General features: G+C 46.7%; 1 long non-coding RNA gene across 1 annotated transcript; it reads right to left on the bottom strand.

Annotated features, from left to right (window-relative positions):
• Positions 1 to 972: 972 nt before the first annotated feature.
• LOC135113775 (uncharacterized) lies at positions 973 to 19,205 on the bottom strand. Its single transcript, XR_010274985.1, has 3 exons — positions 18,947 to 19,205; positions 1,330 to 1,615; positions 973 to 1,155 (listed from the first exon to the last, which is right to left on the bottom strand). It is a non-coding gene; the product is annotated as an uncharacterized LOC135113775 (long non-coding RNA).
• Between the last annotated feature and the right edge of the window lie 8,417 nt (positions 19,206 to 27,622).

Raw genomic sequence — 27,622 nt, 5'->3', positions numbered from 1 at the left:
TGCTTCTCCCTCATTCATCAGGTTTTCTGTCTGGGTGCACTGCTCCACTCTCTCTTCTTTTTCCTCATCCTCATTGAGGCTCTTGCTCAGGCATTCCCTGCATAGGAACACCAGAAGCTTGAACCCCAGCGCCTTCATGTTGGCCTACCTCATACCCACACAGGCTACATGGAACTAGGCCATGCATCTCTCGCATGCCATAGCCCTTTACCTGTTCGCCACACTCTCCTCGCATAAACCATACACACTTATCACCATCTTCAGGGTATTTCAGCACACAGGCAAGAGAAAATAAACCACAAAACTCAGAGAAAACTCAAGAGTGCAAGGCAAGGCCACTTGCACACACCGCTGTTCACCGCTAGGGGTCTAGGATGCTTCTCGCTGATTGGCCAGGAAGCTGGAGTCCTATGGACGATAATGTCTGGGCCGAGGAGCGCAGGCAGGAACGTCCTTCCACCACGGAGGCTGGTGAGCGAGTGGTGTGTGCGAGTGCGGGGAGCAAGTCGCTAGGTAAAGGTAAAGTAAAATAGAAAAGATGGGGAGGGGGAAGTGGGGATAGTGGGAAGAATAGGTGGGTGATAAGAAGGGAAATATAGTAGGAGGAAAAGTCACTGGGCCTTGACCCAGGAGCAATTTGAATTTTTGGTTACTTTATCAGGGAGGACGTACCAATGGAGACGAGATATGCTAAGGGGCAAGGGAGACAAGATCCTCGTCAGGGGAAGCAAGGAGAGACCGCCACCAACTGAGCAAGCTAAGCACAGCACAGCCACAGCCACGGATGCCGCCCAAGCATCCAAGCCCCGGAGACCAAACCCCGCACGTGCTTGGGGCCAGACTAGCCAGAAACAGCATTATCAGGATACAACAGGAAAAATGAGTGAAGGACAGCCAGAGTAGAAAGTGTTTTTTGTGCTTTTTATTGGTTTCCAAAGAAGGACAGAGGAAGACGTACATCCGTATAGCGGAGGGACCTACAGTTTTACGTGGGATCTGAACCACAGATAGTAGTAGAGTGGGTTGGTGATGGCAGGGATATGAGATTTTATTGTGTGATGTGAATGGGATGGGTGAGAAAAGCGGTGTCGATCCTTTCCAGTCCTTTCTAGGGGAAGCCTCGGTCTTCTGGTTCGTCCTTTAAAGGCCAACCTGCTAAATAAATATAATGATAAAAATTGTCGATTTAATGAAGTGTGGTGTCATATGCATGGTGGAGGGGGAAAAAAAAAGATGAGGATGGTTTGTGATAATGATTGACGTGACGGCAGGATGTGTATTGACAGAGGCTCGAAAGACTCCTTTACCGCATTGGGGGGTCAGACTTACTGCCATCTGTTTGCACGCAGTGAGTCGCCGGTGGTGGGGGGTGAATGGGGATTCCTGCATGGATGCACCCAGCTACTTCTGTTGGGGGGATGAAGTGGCTTCCACTGGATGGTGTGGTTACCGTCCCTGTCATCAGTACCATCCGCTCCAAAACTGCCACGAGGGGTACCACCACTGGAACGTCATGCCAATGGCCGGGGGCCCCATTGCCCTGACGTCAGTGGGAGGAGTGCGGTTTGTGCTGTTCCCGTCCCTCTGGAAGTGGTCCAGTGCCCCCATACCTAGGCTGCGAGACGGAAAAGCAATGCATAAAAACAAAAATATGAATACAAAGCCAAAAGACAAAAAATGTGAAAAAAAACAACACTAGATGTTGGCACACGAGCCCACTTCCTTGGTCAGAGGCATGGGATGTTAATGGAGGTTTGCTTTTGTTGCATCCCTTTCCCAGGAGCAGTCCGCTGCCTCCTTAGAACCTAGGCTGCGAGACAGAAAAATAATGAATAGAATGAAAAATATGAATACAAAGCTATAAGACAAAAAATATGAAAAAAATAGGTGTTGGCACACGGGCCCGCTCACGTGAATGAGAGTGCGACGATGATGCCACTCAGCCACCATAAGTGGTAGAAGGGTATAGAGAGAAAGAGACAGGGAAAAAGAGAGAAGGGAGGAGTCTATTATTTAAAAATGGGATCAGGAGGCTCAGTGGGAGGGTCAAGGAGGTTTGTGTGGGGCAGGTGACGGAAGGCTAGGGGGATGTTCTTTATGAAGTTGTATATGATCGTTTGTATGTCTGAGAATGAGCTTAGTTGTTTCTCAATTCTGTTGTAGTGTGTTATGTTAAGTGGTGGGATGATAGACTCCTTGTGAATAGAAAGAGAGGTTCGGAAGTTGAACCATTTTGTCCAGAGAGTGAAACGAATTGCTTGATTTTGAACCCTCTGAAGTTCTGAGAGGTTAGTGGGAGCAGAAAGAGAGAGGCGAAGAGGGCAGTAGATTAGAAGAGGGAGAATGAAAGCTTTGTAAAGATGAAGTTTTATTTTCGTGCTGCTGTCGTGAAATCTTTCCAGGTTGCTCAGGGCCTTGGCGGCTATAGTTGCTTTTTTGCTTTATATGGATGTTGAATTTGAGGTGATTATCAATGGTGAGGCCAAGGACTTTGGTGTTGCTACTGATGGGGATTGGGGTGGGGTTTGGAACAATTTTGTACAGTGAAATTTGGTGGGGCTGGTTTTTTTTTAATGTTGAAATAAGTGACCTTAGATTTTTCGGTTTGGGAGAGAATTCGCCATTTCATCTCCCATAGGCTAGTCGCCGTTAATTTGTGTTGAATTTTGTCTGTGAGGAGATCTAACAACCTGGCACGGGCCAATTACATTATATCATCTGCGTATTGAATAGTTAATGAGTCATTGTGGACTGGGGGGGAGGGGGAAGGTCAGATGTATACATATTGAAAACGGTGGGGGAGAGTACAGAGCCTTGTGGGACTCCAGCCTGAGGGGTAAAAAAAGGTGAAAAAAGTGCCCTGGTGGCGGATTCTTTTCTGTCTCTCTTCCAGAAAACTACATAAGATACATTGCGTTAGAAGAGGTAGGTTAAAGTTGTCACAAATTTTGTGTTTTAATGCAGTGTGCCAAACAGTGTCAAATGCTTTTTTGACATCTTTAGTAACGAGAGCTGTTTTGAAATAGGGCTTGTTGAATTTTATGTATGCTACAATGCTATTAAGGGCGTCTTCAGTAGAGTCGTTCCTCCGAAAGCCGAATTCATTACCTTCGAGGAACACTCTCAATCTCAAATTGATTAGATGTTCAAAAGCTTTTCCAAGAATTTCTAGGAGGCTTATGGAGCAATAGTTTTCTGGTAAGTGAGAGTTTTTACCGGGTTTAGTAATGAGGATGATGTTGGAAATTTTGAATGCCTTTGGGAAGTATTCAGGCAAGGTATGCATTGAAAATTTTTGTCAGGCTGGATATAATTTCTGGAAGGAGGCTCCATACTATTGACCAAGTGATTCCTGAGGGGCCGGGGCTCACCGCGGAGTATGCCTGAGCAGCCAGGAGACATCCTCCTCCTCAATGGGTGTGATGAGAGGGTGTTGAGGGTCGAGGCGTGTTAATTGTATAGTGTTATGTGGTAGTGTGTTTGCTAGGGTTTGGCATACAAGATTAGTGATGTGATTTATGTGGGCAATACTGGGCTCATGGAGAGGGAAAGGGTGTGGTTGAAAGATATTGCGCCAATGTGTTTGGAATTTGTTGGTTACCTGGTCTGGGTCAGTGACATGATCCCCATTCACTAGGAGGTATTCGAATCTTTCCTGCTGGCGTCCCTTCAGCTTGTGCACAATGTGCAAGAACTGAGTAGGATTACTGCAGCGGGCTCCGTCCATACGGGAGACTACATTCCTCCAGTGAACGCTGTGATCATCCTGTAGGTTATTTATTATATGTGTGTGCGAAGGATACTGAGGTCTCTGTAGATGGGTATGTGGTCGTGCCTGTTTTGTAGAAAACATGTTCTGTAGCATTCTAGTAATCTTTTTGTTCTTATGGAAGATCTGAAGTCTACATGAATTTAGTGTTTTGTTTTTTTTTGGTATGTCTCTGTCGGCTGATGTTAGAATGTCATTGCGTAGCATCTCTAAGGCACTGTCTATTTCTGTACAGGGTTGGCCTTTGAGCTGTGTTGGTCGGTGCAAGTCTGTGAGCGTTTCCTTGAAGCTCTCCCAGTCAGCGGAGAGGTAGCCGGGGTCAGGTGGAAATGGGATGGATATGGAGTTGGAGGATATTTTGAGGATTAGGGGAACGTGGTCTGAGCCACAGGGTGGTCCGTGGGAGATGTGGTGGTGAAAAGGTAGGGTAGGGATTGTCGATTGGAGAGGATGAGGTCCGGCTTGCCATTCCCATTGTGGGTAAAGTAGGTAGGGAAGTCAGGTCCAAGGAAACGGAGGCGTTTCAGTTGTGTGAGTTGTAGGAGTTCGTGTTGGTGTTGGTTGTTGTTGGAATGTCTGAATGCTGTGTGTCTGGCATTGAGATCTGCCAGACTGGTATGTTTGTGTGGTTGAAGAGGCTGTTGAGGCTGGTGAGTGGGAGCCTGATGTATGTGGTGGCAATAAGAAATTGCCCATGTTGTGTTTCGATCTTGGTGGCCAGGAAGTGGGCTGAAGGTCAGTCGATTATGTGTATGTGTTTGATGATACATTTAACCATGACATGGCGTTTACCTGCCATGTATCGTGTGTTGTATCCGTATAGTTTGATGGGTTTAGGTGGTAAACCTGTGTGGTTGAGGAGGACGATGTCTGAATCGATAGGTCGAATTGCTTCTGAAATATGGTGTCTATTATTCCAGAAACAGCGACAGTTTAATTGTACTACTGTGATCATGATTGAGTGTTTTAGGTGTTTATCCTACCCTTCGATGCGGTTCGTGTGATGGGGGGGACCTAGAGTTTTACGTGGGATCCGAACCACGGATAGTAGTAGAATGAGTTGGTGATGACAGGGATATGACACTTTATTGTATGATGTGGATGGGATGGGCGAAAAGAGCGGTGTCGGTCCTTTCCGGTTGTAGAGGAAGCCTCGTTCTTCTGGTTCGTCCTGCAAAAGGCCAACCTGCTAAAGAAAAAAAGAAAAAGAAAAATTGTTGATTTGATGAAGTGTGGTGTCATATGCACGTCACATATGACGTCACAGTACATCTACCAATCAGAAACTATTGCACATATGGCAACACTAAATTCATGCATGCTATTGGGCATTATGAACGAAATATTTTCATATCATTCGTGCGATTTCTTTGAATACTGGATGAGGGGACATTATTCATGTATTATTCCTTTACCTTCCATTTCGTTCACTTATAGTTACCCTTTGCAAAACTTCCTGAATAATAATATTCATGATTACATATTTCAAACACTGCATAACAATGTTATGTTATAATCTGTAACTCACGAGTATCAGCCATCAGTACTCATATAGTTTGGAGATTTATCTGGCTGTGGAATGTCGTGCAGCCACAGTAGCGGCTGGAGCTCCTCGTTTTTCCTTAAGGACATCTGCATCAGTTAATTTTGATTGGGGGTGGATGTTGGCCCATGTTGGCCTATTTAGTATTTTTAAGGGATCCTTGAGCCCATCAGCTTGTAAAGTATACTCAAATGATAGAGGGAAACAACTTAGCATCCTGGCAGCAAAATTATTTTTATGCAGTGGCTCAAACGTGACAAACCTCCTGATGTAGTGTCACATCTTATGTAAAATTCCCGAAGAGTTTCTCATTGTCCCCTCTTCGTACTATTCAGTGTCTCTTTCCTTAATTTTGGGCTAACGTTATCAGGGTAGAGTTTGAGGAACTCCTCCTTTACATTATCATACTTCTAACCAAAGGCAGCAATAGCATTTTCAAGTAATACTCTGGCACTGCCTAGACAGTACTGTTAGTTAATTCAAGCTTGCCTGTTTCATCCCAGTTTAACTGCGTTCGTGATTCTAGGTCCGTGAAAAATCACGAGGGTTGCTGTGATAAGGGAGGCTAGGATACGCAGCGTAACGTTTTTCACCGCCACAAACGTATTTCAGGCCCTGTACGTAGCTAAAATAACTTTTTGTATGTCTGGATATGAAAGCTTCAAAGTCCTGTTGTGTTAAGACAACAGAGGGGTGTGGGAGTCTTCCTTCCCAATGTATCAGGTTGCTGCGCCATAATGATCACGTCACTACAGCTGATATTATAAGGATTGATTGATAGTGCTTCTTGGATCTGATGCAGTTTTCAAACTTTTCGAACTTATATTTAGGGAAGTGGGATACACAAGAGGGTGCGGGGGGAGTGTACCGGGACTGGTACACGGGAAGAAAAAGAGAAGAAAAAATAGAAATACAGTAGGAGTGGAAAGTTGCCGGGCGGTCAGGCCTGCTGCTGTAAAGCGATGAGTGTCGCAGGCCAGTACATGCGAGAGCGAGGGAGTTCCCGGGAGTTCCCGGGGGGGAGGGGAACCACCCGTACTGCTGTGAGAGAGGGAAGAGAGGAGTTTACAATTTTGCTAACAATATTTACATGGTTTAGAAGTCTGAGGGAGAAAGAGCAGTTTTATGAAACTCTACAGGAAATGACAGAAACAATAAGACATCACGAGAATGTCATTGTCATGGGAGACAAGAATGGACATGTCGGACAGAATAGAGATGGAGTAGAGCACGTCATCGGAGAGTTTAGCATTGGCGAAAGGAACCAGGAGGGAGAAAGAATAATAGATTATTGTGTGATGAATAACATGTCCATTATGAATACTTATTATAAACATCAGGAGAGCCATAAATGGACATGGTATCGGTGGAATGCAGCACAACAAGGATATACTGAGAGGTCAATGATTGACCTGTTTCTCACCAACAAGAAAAACATATTTAAAGATGTTAGGACCATACCATCTGTGTCCTTAGACTCTGACCACAGGTTGGTGGTGGCTAAATTGAAAATTGTAAAACCAAAGGAAAAAGTCAAGAAAAAGCAAAAGAGATTCAAACTGGAAAACCTCAAGGACGAAGAGAAGAAGCAAGCACTGCGGCAACTGGTAACATTACGAAAACCAACCGAACTGGAATTGGAAGAAATGAACATAGAAGAACAATGGAATAAATTCAAGAACACTGTGTATGGGGCAGCTGAGGAGACAGTTGGTATTAAAATCAAATATGGAACCAAAAAGAAAAGTACTGCATGGTGGACTTATGATGTTAAGGAAGCAGTCAAAGAAAAAACAAGATCTTTCAGAAAATGGATGAAAACAAGAAACATTGAAGATAGAGAAGATTACGTAGATAAACGAAACAGTGCAGAAGCAACCAAAAGAGCAGCCAAGGAGAACATGTGGATCAAGATTGGTCAAGATCTAGAGAGAGACGTAGAAGGAACAAAAAAATTACTGTATAGCATGGCTAAGAACTATAGGAAAGGAAATAACGAATCAACATATGCAATAATGAACAAAACAGGAGAACTACTAACAAAACCACAGGAGATTGAAGAAAGATGGAGAGAATACTTCCAAGAACTTCTAAATGTGGAGGATGTGGAAGTGGATGAAGAGCGGAATCTAGATATACAGGAGGAACAAGGAGAGAACCCAAATGAGATCAGTACAGAGGAAGTGAAGGAGGCACTAAAGAAGATGAGAAGCGGCAAAGCCCCAGGGGACGACGAGCTCCCTATAGAGCTATTTATAGCTGCTGGGGAAGAATGTGTAGAGTGGATGAGGTACATTTTCAGTAATGCGTGGAAAGAGGAGAAAGTGCCCCATGACTGGCACAAAGCAATAGTATGTCCAATATATAAGAAAGGCAGTAAAACAGATTGTGCAAATTATAGAGGTATATCCCTGTTATCTCATGTTGGAAAATTGTATGAAAGAATAGTTGAGAAAAGATTAAGAACCTGTGTCGAGGAGAAACTAGGAATATGGCAGTATGGTTTCAGGCCCAATAGGAGCACGACAGATCTAGTGTTCACTTTAAAGATGATAATGGAGAAGAATTGGGAGTGGAGCATTGATAAATATGTGGCTTTTATAGATCTGGAAAAAGCCTTTGATAGAATTAGAAGAGATTGCTTGTGGAGAGTCTTACAACATCAAGACTACGGCATAAACTCTAAACTGATACGAGTAATTAAGAGTATATATAAGAACACAGAGAGCAGAGTCAAGAACAGAGAGCTGGAGAGTGAATGGTTTAGCATTAAGACAGGAGTGAGACAAGGGGGAGTGCTCTCTCCTTTGCTATTCATTATATACATGGACAGATGCCTGAAGGAAGTGTGTGTAAGGGAGGATAAAGAGATCACGCTGGCCTATGCAGACGATGTCGCTGTCGTGACAGGAAGCCAACAAGATCTTCAAGAGGCCATGACAAGATGGAATGATGTCTTAAATAGGGAAGGAATGAGAATGAACAAACAAAAAACAGAAATGATGAAAGTTGGCAGAATAAAGGAGGAGTGTAATATTTACATAGAAAACGTTAAACTGAAGCAGACCGACAAATTTTGTTATCTGGGAGTACTTTTCGACGAGGAAAACAGACAGAATATAGAAATTTTAAATAGAATACAGAAGTACAATGCAAATGTCAGTGCATTGTATCCCATACTTAAAGATAAGAATATTCCAACAAAAGCTAAAACCATAATATTTACAACAATACTAAGACCAGTACTTCTATATGGGTCAGAAACTTGGACACTGACAACAAGAACATCTTCACAAATACAAGCAGCAGAAATGAGAGTTCTGAGAATGATCCGAGGTGTGACCAGACTTGATAGAATTAGAAATGAAGAAACCAGAGAGAGATTAGGGATAACATCTGTACTGAAGATAATTGAAAAGAACAAATTGAGATGGTATGGACATGTCCAAAGAATGGAAGATACAAGATACGCAAGGAAGTTTCTGGAATGGGTTCCTCTAGGCAGGAGGCCAGTGGGACGACCTAGGAAGCGATGGATGCAGGGAGTTGAAGAAGCTGCTGAACGAAGAGGAAGAAATCTACAAGAAATAACCAGAGATGAGGATTTCATGGATAGAGACCTTTGGAGAAGATTCGTAGAGGCCGGACACTGACAGGCATTGCCTACCTTGCGTCTGGTGAGAAAGTGAGAAAGAGTCATACAATGAGAGGCAATATTTACACAGTGAGTGAAAGTAGAAGGTATGCATATATACAAAGTACAGTGTATCCACAGACAGCACAGATGTCTTCTGGATGGAAACCGGAGCTCCCGTGCTGCTGTGGGTACAGGGATAGCACAATTGAACATACAGAAGAACGAACATATTGTCATGCAGTGTCCACACTTGGGCACTATAACTGTTTCACTTGAGTGCTGGCACTACAAGTGTCTGTCTCTATCGGGTAGTTCAAGGTTAGTATGTCACTAGCACACGATTCTTCGGGGAAGACTCGCGGCGAATGTCGTGGTGGCCATCTCATGAAGGCGGACGTTGGAGCTGAGAAGTCCGCGGCCTCATCAGGCAGATTCCCGCAGCCATGAATGACTGCGAGGGGGAGAAAGCTGTATTCGGTGGTGGTGCAGGAGTGGTTCACAGGAGACGCCTTCGGTCACCCTGGGACGTCATCAGCCCCGGCACATCTCCTCAATTGTGTGCCCCAGATCAGCCCCACTGGCGGGTGCGGTGCAAGCTCGCCCGAAGGCCAGGAACCCTTTGCTGAGACGTCCGATGCATTTTTTAATTTTTTTATTAGGAGTTAGATGCAGTTTATTATTATTATTAAATATTTATTGAGCATTACAGTACATTTTTAAATATGTACATATGGCACAAAATATACATCAATGTACATATAATACATAAAGCGGGCACCATCCCACAGGTGGGGTGTCTTGGGTTCCGGTGGCGGGTCGTGCGGTGGTGCGGCGAGGTGTGCTGCTCGCCGGTTAAGGTCATGAGCTGTGACCTGGTCATTGGAGCGGGGGTGCTGCTCTGAGCACTTGCAGCATCAAGTCTGTGGGCATGTGGCGGACGAGAAGGACAGCCCTGGCCACACGGCTGCTGAAGAGACCACCACCTACAGGGTGGGCGGGTGGCGGCGGCGTTGGTCTGAGGGCAGCGGTGGCTGGGCAGGCCAGAAGGTAGTGGACTAGCGGGTAGCGGCTGTGCCTCCCGCAGTGGTCACACTCCCGCCCCTGGTAGCCGTCATACAGCTGTTCCCTGGTGCAGTAGCCCAGTCTCACGCGCTGCAGCATCACGCCGTCAGCTCTGGGCTGCTGCTGGGAGGCGTCCAACGATTGGTAGCCAGTGGCGGCAGTGTACCAAGCTGCTTGTCTCTTCCTTGTTTCCAGCTGGCGGTGTTGCGGCGCGCCTGGGTCGCGCCCTCTCTTGGTTTAGGCTGGGCGGCACATGCCCAGTCACCTGGGGGCCACTAGCCCTCTTGGCGGCTAAGTCAGCAGCCTCATTGCCTCGTACTCCCACGTGGCCGGGTATCCAGTTGAGCCTCACCCGCCGCCCCTGCGCAGCGAGGCACTGGAGGCTGCCCAGGATGGCGGTGACGAGGCCCACGTTGTCGCTGGGGTGCGGCTATTGGAGAGCCTGTACCCGGTTCTGGAGTCGGTGTGGAGCACCACGGAGAGCTCTGGTCGGTGTTGAACGTGCTCCAGGGCCAGATGGATGGCCACCAGCTCTGACTGCAGGGTGGAGTAGTAGTCGGGAGTCCTCTCGCACACCTCGGCCCCTCTGGTGATGGCAGCCGTGCCCGTCCTTTCGCTGTCAGGGTCAACCAAGCCGTCAGTGTAGTACATAGCACTGTCTGGCTCGGTGACCCGCGCCTAGACCATGAAGGCATGCTGCCCCATCTCCACAGCGCAGAGCGACTTACTGGCGGGCAGCTGAGTGGCAGAGAACTCTGCTGCGGTTGGCTCCCACAGGGGCGGGGCGCGGAAGGTGGGGGCAAGGATGTCCGCCTGGGGCCAGTCCTCCATGTAAGCCAGGTTATGGGTGGCCAGCATGCACTGCAGCAGCCACGGGTTGCGGCGGAGAGACCCGACGCCCTGAGTCCCCGTCAGCCTCAGTCTCCTCTGTGTCACTCCCTCCGCATCACGCTGCAGCACCCTCGCTACATGGCAGGCCATGATCTGCTGTACCCTGGTGGTGAGGGGAACCAGGTTGGTCTTGCTCTGCATGACGCATTCGCTGGACCACCTCGGTGCCCCAAGCATGGTCCTAATCGCTGTGTTTTCTAGCTCTTCAATCCACTACTGCTGGTTTGGGGAGAGTGCTATGAGGACGGGAGCGCTGTAATCCACCAGCAAGCATACAGCCTGCACGTACTACTGGCACAAGACGGAAAATGTGGCACCAGCGGTGAGTTGCATCATGGCCCGCATCACGTTCAGCCTAGCCTGCGTCCTATCCCTCAGGTAGGCGACATGGGCTGTGAAGGACAGCCACTTGTCCACCCACACGCTGAGGTACTGGTAGGAGTTGGTCCATGCCAGCTCAACTTCCTGGACGCGGAGCTGTCAGGATGGGTCTGCCGCCTTCACCATCATGGCCTGGGACTTCTCTGCCGAGATCTTGAACCCCAGGTTCAGGTGCTTGCTGCGTCCTCCTGAGCTTGTTGCCCCTTCTGGTGACCACGAGGGCGAGGTCATTGGCGTAGCTCAGCAGGACGGTGCCCGCATGAAAAGGCAGTGCCACCAGCTGCTCCATCAGCAGGTTGAATAGCAGGGGGCTGATGATGCCGCCCTGGGGCGTCCCATTCTCGAATTCCTTGAAGCTCGACCTCAGACCCTGAAACCTAACCCTAGCGCGGCAGTGCTGCAGGTAGTTGTGGAGCCGAGCCAGCAGCCTCCCTCGCACCCATTTCCTCACGAGTGTGTCGAGAATGGCGTGAGAGCTGGCTAGCTCGATTTGGGTCAGCCGGGTGAGGATGCTGTCTACCGTGCTCTGTGGGTGTAGCCAAACACATGTGGGTGAGAGGGCCCCACGTGCCACTGTAGCGTGCAAGCACCATCCTCTCAGCCGTTTTGGCCGTGCAGTTGAGGAGAGAGAAGGGCCTAATCTTAGTGGGCTCTCTCGGCTTTGGAATCGGCTAAATGTCAGATTCCTTCGACGTGGGCGGCAGGCAGCCCGCTAACCATGAGGTGTTAAAGCATGGCCAACAGAGTGGCATCCCCAGCTGGCCCAGCATGAGCGTCAGGGATACCTGCCATGTGCGGGCCACTATGTCCTGCAGGAGTCTCAAGTTGTTAGGATTGGGCCGCCTCTTGTATAATTTCCTGTGCAGGTTGACACGATGGTTATGCTCGCGCACCTCTTCATTATAGTACCACCAGTCTGGCCGGTGGCGGCTCGGGGTACACCTGGGGATGGCTGCGGCGGCTGCGGTCTGGATGGCCACTGTCAGGTCCCTCTCCTGCTGATGTATGTCGGCAGGCAGCTGATAGGCGGTCCACCACTCCTCAAGAGGCCTGAAACCTGGCCCAGTCCTTTCTTCTTATGTTCCAACGTGGAGGAGGGCGGGGTGGGACCGGCGGGGCCACTGGGAGAGTGGTGAGGATGGATGCTCGTAGCGCCGGTCACCAGGTCACTCGATACCAACGTGAGGTCGAACCTCCCTTCCCGGGTGTGAGTGGCCTCCCTTATGTTGAGGAGGCTCGCATGAGGGATGTCCTCGAGCAGCACAGCCAGGTGGCGGCCCGTTTCGTTGGCTGGGGACGGTGACTGCAGCATGGGGTGGTGGGCGTTGAGGTCGCCCTCAACCAAGAGACTGGAGTGGAAGGCAAGGATGAGAAGTTCTCCTGCCTCCAGCTGGTGTCGCTGGCTCCCGTATATGTTGTACACCAGGAGCAGGAGACTTCCCACCTGCAGCTCCAGCGCCAGGACCTGCACGCCGTCCCCGCAGTTGACTGGGGCTGTGACTCTGCGGTGGGGGATAGCGCTCCTCATCAGTGCTGCATAGCCACCCTCCATTCAAAGTTGGCGGGCGTCAGTTTCCTGGAGGAGCACAACATCAAGGTGCTCCTCGAAAACGGGTTGTAGAACTTGGTGTTTCTTGAGTCGCAGGCCCTGCACGATCCATTGCAGGACTCTGAGCCTGGGAGGCCCTGCAGTCTGGTCTGCGTGGATGGCGCCCTCAGCACATCTCTCCATGTTGGTGGTGGTGGTCTAGTGGTAGGAGAGGCGGGGGACAGGCGTGGGTCCCTCAAATTCGTTGGTGGTGGCAGGAGGCCGCACTCAGAGATGGTGGATGTGGTGGATGCTGTTGCTGCTGCTGCTGCTGTTCCTGGGGCTGGGCGGCCTGCTGTCGGAGCTCCCCCTGCGATGATTTGGGGCGACGTCGTCGTTGCCGCCTTGGTGGCGTCTGAGGTTGGTATTGTTGCTGCTGGCATGGTCGGGGCATCCCACGGAGCCTCTCAGAGCACTATAGCTTCCATGCGTGGTGGTTTTTCCCACAGTTGGGGCACCTGGCGGTGGTTGCCTCGTTGGCCTTATGGCGGGCAATGCACTCCTCTGTCGGGTGGGGCAGGTTGCACATGCCGCACCTGACGGCATGTCCGTACTGTGCATGCAGGTGGTTATAGCGTTGGCACCTACATCTTACTGGCTCACCTTGGTAGGGGCGCAGGAAATATCTACCCCAGCAGCTGAGGTCCAACATGGTGGGCGGCAGCCCCACATATACAAGTAGTACCTGTCTTGTGGGTATCTTGTCCCTCCTGGCGGTCAGACATTGGGCTGAGGCCACCTGAGGGTAAGCCTCTACCGCCTCAAGAGGCAGGTCAAGCGGGTAGCGCTCCAGCACCACCTTGTGCCTCCTTTCACTGGGGTCGAGGAGGAACACCTTGTTACTTTCTTCCGCGATGCAGCGCAGAGGTGCCATGGAGTCTTCGTCCTTGGGCGTGACTATGTGTTCGCCTTTGAGGTTAACCCTTACCTATATCTGAAGGGTCGGATACTCCTTCTCGAGGGCACAGATGGCTCGGTAGGTGTTCTCGTGGTCACCCAGGCTGCCCAGCTTGAACTTGGGTCTTGGAGGCTGGAGGCGGCGAGCCCGGCTGGACGTGACGATGGTCCATTTTCGTTCCTCGTCACTGCCGTCCTGCTGCTACACCACGTCGCTGCAGATGGAGAGCTCGAGTGGGGCCCAGTCCGCTTCAGTGGCGTTGTCCTGAAACTGAGGGGGAGGCTGGAGGCTGCGGGTGGCTCATTTTGGTGAGCTCTCATCACTGCTGCTGGCCTCCAACAGGTTATGGGCCGCTTTCTTGGGGGTGTAGTGCTTTGTAGACGCTGAAGGAGAACGTGCCCTTATTCGCTTTCCTGAAACGTTGTTCAACATTGGAACTTGGTCACTTTTAACAGACATGATGACTGAACGAGGCGGGAGCAACACACGTGGTGTTTAGAATAAGTCAGAGGGAGCGTGGGTGAAACCGCGTCTTACCCCGACCACAGCCTGGTCGCAACTGAAAGGATGCATTTTTTTTTTTTTACTTGTAGGAAGATTGAGAATATTGAAGAGTTCGGACAGAACAAGTAAAAGAAAGAAAGTTGAAGGAAAGTAGTAGATTAAAGACTGTGGGCAGATCACATTGCTATTTTTAAATGAAGTTTTCGGTAGCAGGCGAAGTGAGTGTGAGTGTCGGATCCAGTTTTTGCTTTACTTGTAGAAAGACTGAGAATATTTAAGAGTTTGGATAGAAGAAGTAAAAGAAAGAAAATTGAAGGAAAGTAGTAGATTAAAGATTGTGGGCAGATCATGTTGCGTTTTCTTTAAAAATGTATAGTGAGTCAGTGTGAGTGTATAGGATGCAGTTGGATAGTTGGATACTTGGATAGAAAAGTGTGGGGAAAAAGAAGATGTAATGATGAGGGAAAGTCAGTGGGAAGAGAAGTGTGAAGCAAAGTAGGAGGTAGATAGTATGTTTTTTTTTTTTTTTTTTTTTTTTATGTAGAAAGGGTACTGGCCAAGGGCAACAAAAATCTAATAAAAAAAATGCCCACTGAAATGCCAGTCCCATAAAAGGGTCAAAGCAGTGGTCAAAAATTGGTGGATAAGTGTCTTGAAACCTCCCTCTTGAAGGAATTCAAGTCATAGGAAGGTGGAAATACAGACGCAGGCAGGGAGTTCCAGAGTTTACCAGAGAAAGGAATGAATGATTGAGAATACTGGTTAACTCTTGCATTAGAGAGGTGGACAGAATAGGGGTGAGAGAAAGAAGAAAGTCTTGTGCAACGAGGCCGCGGAAGGAGGGGAGGCATGCAGTTAGCAAGATCAGAAGAGCAGTTGGCATGAAAATAGCGGTAGAAGACAGCTAGATATGCAACACTGCGGTGGTGAGAGAGAGGCTGAAGACAGGAGGAGAGGAGAGGAGTTGATGGGACGAAAAGCTTTTGATTCCACCCTGTCTAGAAGAGCAGTATGAGTGGAACCCCCCCAGACATGTGAAGCATACTCCATGCATGGACGGATAAGGCCCTTGTACAGAGTTAGCAGCTGGGGGGGTGAGAAAAACTGGCGGAGACGTCTCAGAACACCTAACTTCATAGAAACTGTTTTAGCTAGAGATGAGATGTGAAGTTTCCAGTTCAGATTATAAGTAAAGGACAGACTGAGGATGTTCAGTGTAGAAGAGGGGGACAGTTGAGTGTCATTGAAGAAGAGGGGATAGTTGTCTGGAAGGTTGTGTCGAGTTGATAGATGGACGAATTGAGTTTTTGAGGCATTGAACAATACCAAGTTTGCTCTGCCCCAATCAGAAATTTTAGTAAGATCAGAAGTCAGGCGTTCTGTGGCTTCCCTGCGTGATATGTTTACCTCCTGAAGGGTTGGACGTCTATGAAAAGACGTGGAAAAGTGCAGGGTGGTATCATCAGCGTAGGAGTGGATAGGACAAGAAGTTTGGTTTAGAAGATCATTAATGAATAATAAGAAGAGAGTGGGTGACAGGACAGAACCCTGAGGAACACCACTGTTAATATATTTAGGAGAAGAACAGTGACCGTCTACCACAGCAGCAATAGAACGGTCAGAAAGGAAACTTGAGATGAAGTTACAGAGAGAAGGATAGAAACCGTAGGAGGGTAGTTTGGAAATCAAAGCTTTGTGCCAGACTCTATCAAAGGCTTTTGATATGTCCAAGGCAACAGCAAAAGTTTCACCAAAATCTCTAAAAGAGGATGACCAAGACTCAGTAAGGAAAGCCAGAAGATCACCAGTAGAGCGGCCTTGACGGAACCCATACTGGCGATCAGATAGAAAGTTGTGAAGTGATAGATGTTTAAGAATCTTCCTGTTGAGGATAGATTCAAAAACTTTAGATAAGCAGGAAATTAAAGCAATAGGACGGTAGTTTGAGGGATTAGAGCGGTCACCCTTTTTAGGAACAGGTTGAATGTAGGCAAGCTTCCAGCAAGAAGGAAAGGTAGATGTTGACAGACAGAGCTGAAAGATTTTGACTAGGCAAGGTGCAAGCACGGAGGCACAGTTTCGGAGAACAATAGGAGGGACCCCATCAGGTCCATAAGCCTTCCGAGGGTTTAGGCCAGCGAGGGCATGGAAAACATCATTGCGAAGAATTTTAATAGGTGGCATGAAGTAGTCAGAGGGTGGAGGAGAGGGAGGAACAAGCCCAAAAATCGTCCAAGGTAGAGTTTTTAGTAAAGGTTTGAACAAAGAGTTCAGCTTTAGAAATAGATGTGATAGCAGTGGTGCCATCTGGTTGAAGTAGAGGAGGAAAAGAAGAAGAAGCAAAGTTATTGGAGATATTTTTGGCTAGATGCCAGAAATCACGAGGGGAGTTAGATCTTGAAAGGTTTTGACATTTTCTGTTAATGAAGTTTTTGGCTATTTGGAGAACAGACTTGACATGGTTCTGGGCAGAAATATAAAGTGCATGAGATTCTGGTGATGGAAGGCTTAAGTACCTTTTGTGGGCCACCTCTCTATCATGTATACCACGAGAACAAGCTGTGTTAAACCAAGGTTTAGAAGGTTTAGGACGAGAAAAAGAGTGAGGAATGTACGCCTCCATGCCAGACACTATCACCTCTGTTATGCGCTCAGCACACAAAGACGGGTCTCTGACACGGAAGCAGTAGTCATTCCAAGGAAAATCGGCAAAATACCTCCTCAGGTCCCCCCAACTAGCAGAGGCAAAACGCCAGAGGCACCTTCGCTTAGGGGGATCCTGAGGAGGGATTGGAGTGATAGGACAAGATACAGATATGAGATTGTGATCGGAGGAGCCCAACGGAGAAGAAAGGGTGACAGCATAAGCAGAAGGATTAGAGGTCAGGAAAAGGTCAAGAATGTTGGGTGTATCTCCAAGACGGTCAGGAATACGAGTAGGGTGTTGCACCAATTGCTCTAGGTCATGGAGGATAGCAAAGTTGTAGGCTAGTTCACCAGGATGGTCAGTGAAGGGAGAGGAAAGCCAAAGCTGGTGGTGAACATTAGTCTCCAAGAATGGAGATCTCTGCAAAATGGAAGAGGGTCAGAATGTGCTCCACTTTGGAAGTTAAGTAGTCAAAGAATTTCTTATAGTCAGAGGAGTTAGGTGAGAGGCATACAGCACAGATAAATGAAGAAAAAGTTGAGGGGGGTGTCAAGACACTTAGGGTCGTTGACATAAAGGCAGTCCAACCTGGGAACATTTATGGTCCCCTCCCTAGATGGGGACTTCAAGGCTGGTGTAGGAGTCGCCATGATGATTTTAAAATTTTTGAGTGAAGGGTGTGTGTGTTATTAGGTGCTTGTGTGGAGGAAGAGAGTTGTCTTTAGAGGGCAGGCTGTGACTGCCCCCTTGTGTTGTGAGACACAAAGGGAAACGTTCAGTGAGGTCACAGCTGGGTTTAATGATAAGTTCACAGCACCCCTTGAACAGTGCTTTAGACCTCACTGGGAGTAATTATCGTTTCGGCAGGTGTCTACTGCCTCCTTGCTTGTGACCATGGATAACATAAGCGGGTGACACAGCCTGGGGCATTACTAAGGGCGGCGTGGGTGCTGGTGTCATGGGGCGCAATACTATAGGCATGGATGCCATGGCTACGACACAGAGATGGTGATGGTACTAGATTCACCTATGGCAGGAGTGGGTCTCTAACTGAGGACACTGACCTTCAGGAGGTCTGCAATTCTTTGAAGGCCATGAATGGCACTGACATCCATGAGATCTGGTACACTGACTCCCCGCCATCTCTCCAACTCCACCTATGGTAACTAGATCAGAATGAAGGTATCAGAACCCTCCCACCAAAAGTGTCCATAGACCAGCTAGTTTATCAGACATGGCCTTACCTGTTACCCCTTCTCCATTGCCCAGCATGCCAGAGAGTGGGCCACTCAGTCAACACCTGCTGGTTTTCAATACATTGCTCCTGGTGCAGTGGCTCTCACCTTTACCAGCAAGGGGACACAACTTGTGACAAACCCTACCATTGTTTCCAATGTGGCAGGCCCATGGTCCTAGGTCTGATTACTATTCCTTCAACCGTATAGCACAATATACCTAAATCAAATTCTGAAGACCAGGTTCCACTGTTAGCTCCCTCTTCCTAAATCTAGGCCATCTTGTCAGTCAACCAACCCCACCAACTCACCACCACCACAAGCACCAGTAGCACATATTCACCCTAACGCTTGGTTGTCTGCCATGACCGAAAATTGTTTTGACATACTCCAGCAGTGCCTGGGAAATGATGAATGGTCACCAGAAGCACCACCCTCATCAGCTCCTCCTTCACCACCACCTCCTAATCCTAGCCCCGCACCAAGACACCACAATCACCCATGCCAACCAGCTACCACCGCCAGGAGTTGCACATCCTCACCCTCTCACACTGAGCTCACCCATTCCACCACACTGGTGGAAGTTCATCATCCTCCACCAGGTCCAACCTTACACTCTTTCAAACACACCTCAACCTCCATCAACTCAACCCAGCACCCACACCACACCCTGGATAGGCCACCACCACCCAATACCCCCAGTACACCAGCCTCCTCCACATGCCAACACATCCTCTCCCCCATACCAAGAAGCCTTACATTAACTCTTCACTCTCCTACTCAACACCTACCACTTGTACCAGAGGGGCACAACATTTCTGGACATCCAGGTCAGGCTTTGGCCTGCCCTTTCCTCCACTCTCTCCTTACTCTTCCATTAATGAATCTGACTCTCCTTCTGTGGAACTCCAGATCTCTCATCAGGAAGATGCAGGAGCTCAAGCAGTACCTGAGGAATACAACACTTTCTGTGGTGGGGTTATATGAGACATGGCTCTCCCCACACATCTCTCTCAAAATACTGGGCCTGTATTCTACATAGTGCTTTTGGTCATTATTAACAGAATTTATGACCGTCAGTCTTATAGCAGTCAGAAATCATCTATCATATCTCAGTCACTGTTTGCCAATAGAACACACGCTCACAATATGTCAACTTTAAATTATGAAATGAAATATGTTTTTTGACATTATTTTCTCGGATTTAAATTGTTTTAGCTTGATATTATGGGAAGTTAGACAGTGTATCTAATAAAAAAAAACATGATATATAGGATAAGATTACGGCTGACAACCCAGCACATCATAAGTGGCAGTAAGACAGGGTGAACCCTGTCATAGTATTTTATGACTAATAATAGGAGTTTATGGACGACGATATTAGTTTATGACAGAGTTATGTCTGAAATGTGCCATTTTATTTCACTGTGACCCACAGACTTGTCTATGACAGTTTGTAGAGTATGGGGCCTGGGCTACACCATCCTCAAATGAGACCACCACCAGAGATGAGGCAGGGTGGTCCTCTTAACCTATTGTCCACACCAAGCTTGCAATCCTACTGTGGTAAGGAGGATATCTCGAAATGATAGGCGCCAGACTCAGTCTAAGAAGTGGCTGGCTCACAGTAGTGATATATTATGACCCAACCTGAGCTGCGTCCTATCAAGAGTACAATCAGTACTTCTCTGTTCCACCACCAGCACTCATCATGGGAGAATTTAACACCCACCACCAGCGTTGAAATCCTACCCTCCCCCTCCATCACAGGAACCTGGCAGGTAATAGTCTTTTCAACTACCTATTCAACTCCCCCAATCTGACACTACTAAACTCGCCAGGACTCACCACCAGATACCATCCACATACAGGAGCACCTTCAATACTAGATATCTTCCTTGTTGAATAACACAACATTCTCCACAGGCCTTACATGGGGAGTGACCACCTCCCTATTCTAGCTATTCTTCCACAAGCCACACCCATACCCTATCCCAGATACATATCACACTTGAGAATGACACCTTCCAAGTGGCCAGACTATGTGGCAGCCCTAACACCACCCATGACCTCTCCACTCTCCCAATTGAAGAGGCTGCCCACTTAATCACCACTTCCATGCACAAAGCAGGGAAGACAGCCTTCCATCATCACCTTTTGCACTCCTCACTGACCACGGAAACCCTGGTGGGATGACACCTGTGCCAAGGCAGTTGCAGCCCAACAGCAAGCCTGGAACAGATGGCAAAGAACATCTACTCAGGCAGGCAAGGAATACAGCTGCCTCAAGGCCATCTGCGCCAAAAGCATCTTGTAGACCAGGAGGAGGATGTTCAGTACTCACTGCTCCACACTCTCTTTCTCCTCATCCCCAAGAGAACATGGGAGTTTCTCCACTCCATGGAGGGCATGAAGCCCAGCTGATTCATTCCTCTACAAGGCACTATTAACCAATGACACCTCAATGATCAACATAAAAGCAGGAACACCAGCAAACCATTACCAGTTAAAATTTGGTGTACCCAACAGACCTTCACCAGATCACCTTTAATGCCACTATTTCCTCAGGTATTATAGAACTTACCCAGCTTTTTACACACAATAAACTTAAAGAAACCATGAGGACTCTCAAAGCCAACAAAGCTCCAGGACATGACAACATACCATACAAGTTCATAACCCACCTTACACCTGTTTTTCAACAACACCTATGAGTCTACAACTCCGGGTAGCTGATGGGACACTTCCTAACCTGTTGGAAACTAGTCACTCTCCTCCCCATTCATAAACCAGGCAAGGATCTCACATTACCATATCATACCGTCCAATTGCCCTCCTCTCCTGCCTTGGGAAACTCCTGGAACGCCTGGCTACTATCCGTCTCATATAGTGAATTGAAGAAAAACAGCTCCTAGTAGAGGAACAGAGCGGCTTCCATCCCCATAGAAACACACATGACATTCTGACCCAAATGGAATACCTCATCACCAACACCTACCACTACCGACAGGTCATAACAACCCTCTTCATAGACCTGGAGGGAGCTTTTGACACTGCATCACATGAGGACATTCTATACAAACTGGCCAAGAAAGGCATCACAGGGACCACTTTCACTTGGATCAAAGACTTCCTCAGTGGGAGATCTTATCAGGTGGCTGTGGGTGCAATCACCTCCACCCCTTGTCACATTAAGTGTCTTCCATCAGCCCATCATTCAACCTACTCCTCTCTGACCTCCACATCCCTCCCCACTTACACCTCTTATTTTCTTTTTTTTTGTTTATTTATTTATTTATTTATTTATTTTTATGTAGGAGGGACACAGACCAAGGCCAACAAAAAATCCAATAAAACAAAAAAAAAGACCCAGTGAGATGCCTGCCCCTGAACAGGATCCAAAGCGGTCGTAAAAAATAGAAGGATAAGTGTCTTGAAACCTCCCTCTTGTATCAGTCACATCAATTATTATTACTATTATTATTGTTATTATTATTATTATTATTATTATTATTATTCATATAACCATCCCATATGTGTGTGTTCATATATTCATCTCATGTGTGCCCATGGCCAACCAGTCTATTTTTAACCTTTCTCCTCCTCTACTTCTCTAGGAAATTTCACACCCACTTCTAGTCCTTAGGGAAAACATATGTGTTCGCTCTGAGACTTCCTTCCTGGTCTTTGGCTAAAATAACGAGCCCTCTCACTGGCTTTTCACCTCATTTCCTGGCATCTCATTGGTTATTTCTTTTTCCCAAAAGCAAAAATGTGATCCACTTAACTCAGATAAATACAGCCCACATGGTAGTGAGCTCTCAGTCTGGTTCAGTACACAGTCAGTCCCAGTCAGACAGTCACCCAATTACGAGCAGTCAGTCTTGAGAGACGCTGCTCATTCATCATTTCATATCACTTAAGAGAGTTAGAACAATCAATTGTCATGTTATAATCTCACTCGAATCAAGTGTGTACATTCTCGACTATTATATCAATAAGAACTCTCATCATACATGTTTTTTACTCACACACACCAACTATATCAACTACTCTCCACGACCTCCAAGCTACCAGAACTACCAAGCTCACTACTGGTCCTCCACACTACCAACACACCAAGCTCCTCATCTGATCCAGCAGTGGCAAGCATCATCAACTGGGCAAATATCATCATCTAAACTCAGAACAGTAAGAAGAGGAGAGGAAAAACATAGTCATAGACACTCTTGAAGAAGTTCAAGTCATAGGAAGGTGGAAATACAGAAGCAGGCAGAGAGTTCCAGAGTTTACCAGAGAAAAGAATGAATGATTGAGGATACTGGTTAACTCTTGCATTAGAAAGGTGGACAGAAAGGGGATGAGAGAAAGAAGAAAGCCTTGTGCAGTGAGGCTGCGGGAGGAGGGAAGGCATGCAGTTAGCAGGATCAGAAGAGCAGTTAGCATGAAAATAGCAGTAGAAGATAGCAAGAGATGCAACAATGCAGCAATGAGAAAGAGGCTGAAGACATTTAATTAGAGAAGAGTTGATGAGATGAAAAGTTTTTGAGTCCACCCTGTCTAGAAGATTGGTATGAGTGGAACACTCCAGACATGTGAAACATATTCCATACATGGACAAATAAGGCCCCTGTACAGAATTAACTGCTGGAAGAGTGAGAAAAAATAGAAGCTGTTTTAGCTAAAGATGAGATGTGAAGTTTCCAGTTTAGATTATAAGTAAAGGAGAGACCAATGATGTTCAGTGTAGAAGAGGGGGACAGTTGAATGTCAATGAAGAAGAGGGGATAGTTGTCTGGAAGGTTGTGTTGAATTGATGGAGGAATTGAGATTTTGAGGCATTAAACGATACCAGGTTTGCTCTCCCCCAATCAGAAATTTTAGAGACATGAGAAGTCAGGCATTTTGTGGCTTCCCAGCATGAACTGTTTACTTCCTGAAGGACTGGATGTCTACAAAAAGATGTGGAAAAGTGCAGGGTGGTATCATCAGCGTAGGAGTGGATAGGACAAGAAGTTTGGTTTAGAAGATCATTGATGAATAACAGAATGAGAATGGGTGATAGGACAGAAGCCTGAGGAACACTACTGTTAATAGATTTAAGAAAACAGTGACCATCTACCACAGCAGTAATAGAATGGTCAAAAAAGAAACTTGAGATGAAGTTACAGAGAGAAGGATAGAAGCCGTAAGAGGGTAGTTTGGAAATCAAAGCTTCTGTCAAAAGCTTTCGATATGTCTAAGGTAACAACTAAGGTTTCACCAAAAAAAAAAAAAGAGGATGACAAAGATTCAGTAAAGAAAGCCAAATGATCACCAGTAGAGCGGCCTTGATGGAACCCATGCTGGCGATCAGATAGAAGGTTGTGAACTGATAGATGTTTAAGAATCTTCCTGTTGAGGATAGATTCAAAATTTTAGAAAGGCAGGAAATTAAAGCAATAAGACAGTAGTTTGAGGGATTAAAACAATCATCCTTTTTAGGAACAGACTGAATGTAAGAAAACTTCCAGCAAGAAGGAAAGGTTGATGTTGACCAACAAAGTTGAAAGAGTTTGACTAGGCAAGGTGCAAGCATGGAAGCACAGGTCCACAAGCCTTCCGAAGATTTAGGCCAGCTCAGATGACATCACCATCCGTAACTGAATCACAAGCCCACTTACAGGAAGCCACAACAGTACTTGAAGATTGAGGGATCACCTGGGTTTCACAGTTAACCCCTCAAAAAGCAGTCATGCTTTTCACTCTCAAAAAAACTCCTGATACCGCCAACAGTCAGAATTTGCCGAGCCGCCGTGCCCTACTCTACAAAGCACACTTTCTTAGAGTTTTGTATAGACATCCCGTGTCTATCTTGGACTAAACACGTCAAATACCTTCACACCTCCTGCAGCAAAAGGCTCAGTGTAATGAAGGGGATTACCAGCATCCTTTGGAACACTAACAGGAAACTACTGCAATATTACCTCACCACCATCAGAACAAAATTAATGTATGGCAACAGTATATATGGGTCGGCAGCGCCTTCTGTCCTCACTAAGCTAGGCCCCATCCAAAACACCGCATTCGGGATATCCATGGGAGCCATGAAATCTTCCCATATCATCACCCTCCACACAGAAAGTGACATTGCTCCTCTTGCCAATTACAGAAAAGAAATGCTGTGCCAACAATACCACCACATCATGACCCTGCCACCTTCTCATCCACTAATCACTCTTTACGCTACCTTGGGGGTCAACCACCACTCACCAACCTGGCATACAGGTGCCTGACTGCAACTCCTAGTAAGAGCCCTGCTAGCCCTCAACACCCTCAACCTCAACCCACCACCATCATAGCCTACCAGATCTCACCCCCACCTGTATCACCCTGGCGAGACATCTCCCACGTGTTTGCCCTCCATATCCCTGGCCTTCCTCCCAAGCACTCAACCAGCTTTCTCTCTGCTCACCTGTTCCTGGATATAGACAGATCTCTCCACCATCATCACCTCAAGATTTACACTGATAGTTCTAAATCAAACTCACCTCCCTCCACTGTACATTAACACCTCAATCTGTCAGACCTGGAAATTCCCACAACAGACGGATGTCACTACTGCAGAGCTCTACGCTGTCCATTAAGCCATAGTATACACTGACACATACACTGAGGGTAGTGCTGTAATATACACCGACTCCCTCTTCTCTCTCCACCTCCTCCTGTCCACCTACCAACTCTCCTCTGTGACTATAGTCCACAACACCCAACAAACTCTCTTGCACCTCGCCAGTTAAGGCAGGAATATCAAATTCCAATGGGTGCCATTTGGAACATTGGTGAAGGGCGTGCAGTTGTGGATTACTATTTAATTGATCAATTATCGCCCTGGGATCATTGTTGGACATGCAACATCGTTACCTTCGCTTACCTAAGTACACGATAGTGGGGAATATACAGGTGAGATTGTGTCAGATCAGTGTTGTCGTGGCTTAGTGGCAGAAATAATTGTGATGTTCCAGCGGTTCAGTGTACAGTTCAAAATGGCATCTAAAAGGGATTGTAACGGTGTCACATAATTAATAATAATATGTATTGTATTTATAATACCTTGCCTGATTAGCAATATAAGTGTATGTATACCTATATGCATAAGTGTAGATAGTGGGTGTTGGTGCATAAGGGTGGGGCGGATATGATCACGCCACCCTACGTCACACACACACCATGGAACTTTCCATACTCCTTTTATTGCCATGGATAAGTAATCGGTAGCACCTACATTATAGTATCTATAAGTATTCTCCATATTTAATCTCTCCCTAATGTATTTTGGCATGTATTACTCTTAGCTATAAGTAACTTTTTCCTTGCCTTATTTATGTAATTAGAGAGTTATAATTATGAATATATTCATGTACTGTGAGTGCGGTCAACCCGCCCCTATTTCTACTGTCAGCACTTTTTGAAGGCGCTAAGCGTCCCTTGCCAGAGTGTAACGCTGTACCACACAGAGGACATCCGTTGTCCCGTACGCGCTACACCCTTCTCCAGAACTCTGTACATGTATCTAAATATACCTATTGTTATACGTTCACCTTTGACATTCACCTGAAAACCACAGAAACTCACCAAGAGTGACTTTACCTATTATGCAAAGGTAAGAAACTAATGAACAGTGTCCAGCGGTAATTGATAATTCAAAACCACACTGGAACAGGATTTACGTAAACAAAGGAGTTAAGAAAAGGCAAATGGTAATATGTGGTCACTGCCACAATAAGGTGGTGACCAAAGGAATATGCTGAGACTGCTGCAAATTCTGGGTGCACTATGCATATCAGATGAAGAATCTTGAATGTGAGGAAAAATGGGTAGAACAGAAATCTACTGTACTGTGAGGAATTGTGACACAATAGTTGAACAATATACATGACAGTATATATTGCATTTTCAAGAAAGAACAAGGAAAAGAAGAAATAAGACAAAATAAGGAAGAAGAAAGAAGAGAGGACATAATGAGTAGGAAAAAAAGAAATGGAGAAGATGGATGAAGTAACAAGCTGGTCCCCACTCCAGAAGGTAATTAGCACTTGATGTCAAGGAAGCCGAGAAAACAGGAACATGGACACAGGACCTACGCAGTCCACAACAGGAAGACGTTCATAAAACCTGGGAAGGCAACCTCGGTCAAAGAGGGACTAATGGTAATGATAGTAGAGACAAGGCAGAGAAAGCGATTTGGAAAGGAAAGTAGGTCAGGAGGCGTGAGGCCAGGAGACGTGAGGGTCGGCCAGGAGGTGTGAGGCACCAAGAAAGACAAGTCAGCCTACAGAAAAATATCCATGCCCACTTATGCTCCACCTCCAAACTAACCCTAACTGGCGTCTGTATCAAGTACCACACCTGTGGATGGATCATATGTGTAAATGAGCAATGTGAATGGTAAACATGTAAAATATTATGAAAATAGAAATAATTTTTCTAAGGAAAATAGGCAGTCCCAAACGACTGTATATTATAGAGTGTAACAGTGGAATAATTCAGTAGCAGAGAGTAGCAGACAGAGCCAGAAATTCCAGAGGACCTGACCAGAGAGGGGTCGAGTTGGACAGAATAACTTAAAGTAAGTGGAACTTAAAAGTGTAAAGCAGTCTATAAATCAATGATCCTATTAAATAATGAGTAGGATGTTTATTGAATGTTTTATGTTTGGTATGATAGGTTTGTAGAGTGTACAACGATTTACTCAGTTATGGAATGTTTGTGGTAATTGGTGTTGTTACCCCTTGCGTGGGAGGAAGTGAAGGAGTGAAGATGAGAAGGAGGAAGTGAAGGAGTGAAGATGAGAGGGTAGAGAAGGTGGGAGAGTGAGTTGTGAGGATGGAGATGACAATATTTACACTAAAAGATGCTGACCTATGGGAAAGGGCCATAATAAAACCCTTGTGATGGTCGGGTGTTGTGATGCTCACGACACTTCTAATGGCAGAAGGGTGATCGTCACCAACACACACAGACCTGCGTTCTACACCCGTCGTCCACGCTCATTCACAAAGCCCCCAATACATAAGTGTAAAATAGATTAAGTGTGCAGTGGATGGGGCATAATGACAATTGTAATGAGTAGCTGAAACTGATGATACAGACGTGATGGTACAGCGAAACAATATGTTTATCGTGTTGAGTGTTTTATTATGATTACAGGGTTGACCGGACTCAGAATAAACTGTACCGTATGCAACATTGGGGGGTTCATTACTCCTGTTACACTGAGCAGCACCATCAGGCTGCCATAGTCAAGCGTAAAGGCTTTAAAGATCCTCTACAGATGGCCACCCTCCCACCCCATCTTTCGGGAGACAGGACGGAGATCCGTCAGGGGTAATTAGAGACGTCGCAGTGAGCGTTTTGATACCAGATAGCGCCAGAATTTTTAATTATCGCCGGAAAATAAATACTTTTTGGGGCAAGGTTTTACAAGC

Source organism: Scylla paramamosain, chromosome 26, assembly GCF_035594125.1.
Source record: "Scylla paramamosain isolate STU-SP2022 chromosome 26, ASM3559412v1, whole genome shotgun sequence".
Classification (NCBI taxonomy): Eukaryota; Metazoa; Arthropoda; class Malacostraca; order Decapoda; family Portunidae; genus Scylla; species Scylla paramamosain.
This window is presented reverse-complemented; position numbering and strand designations above follow the sequence as displayed.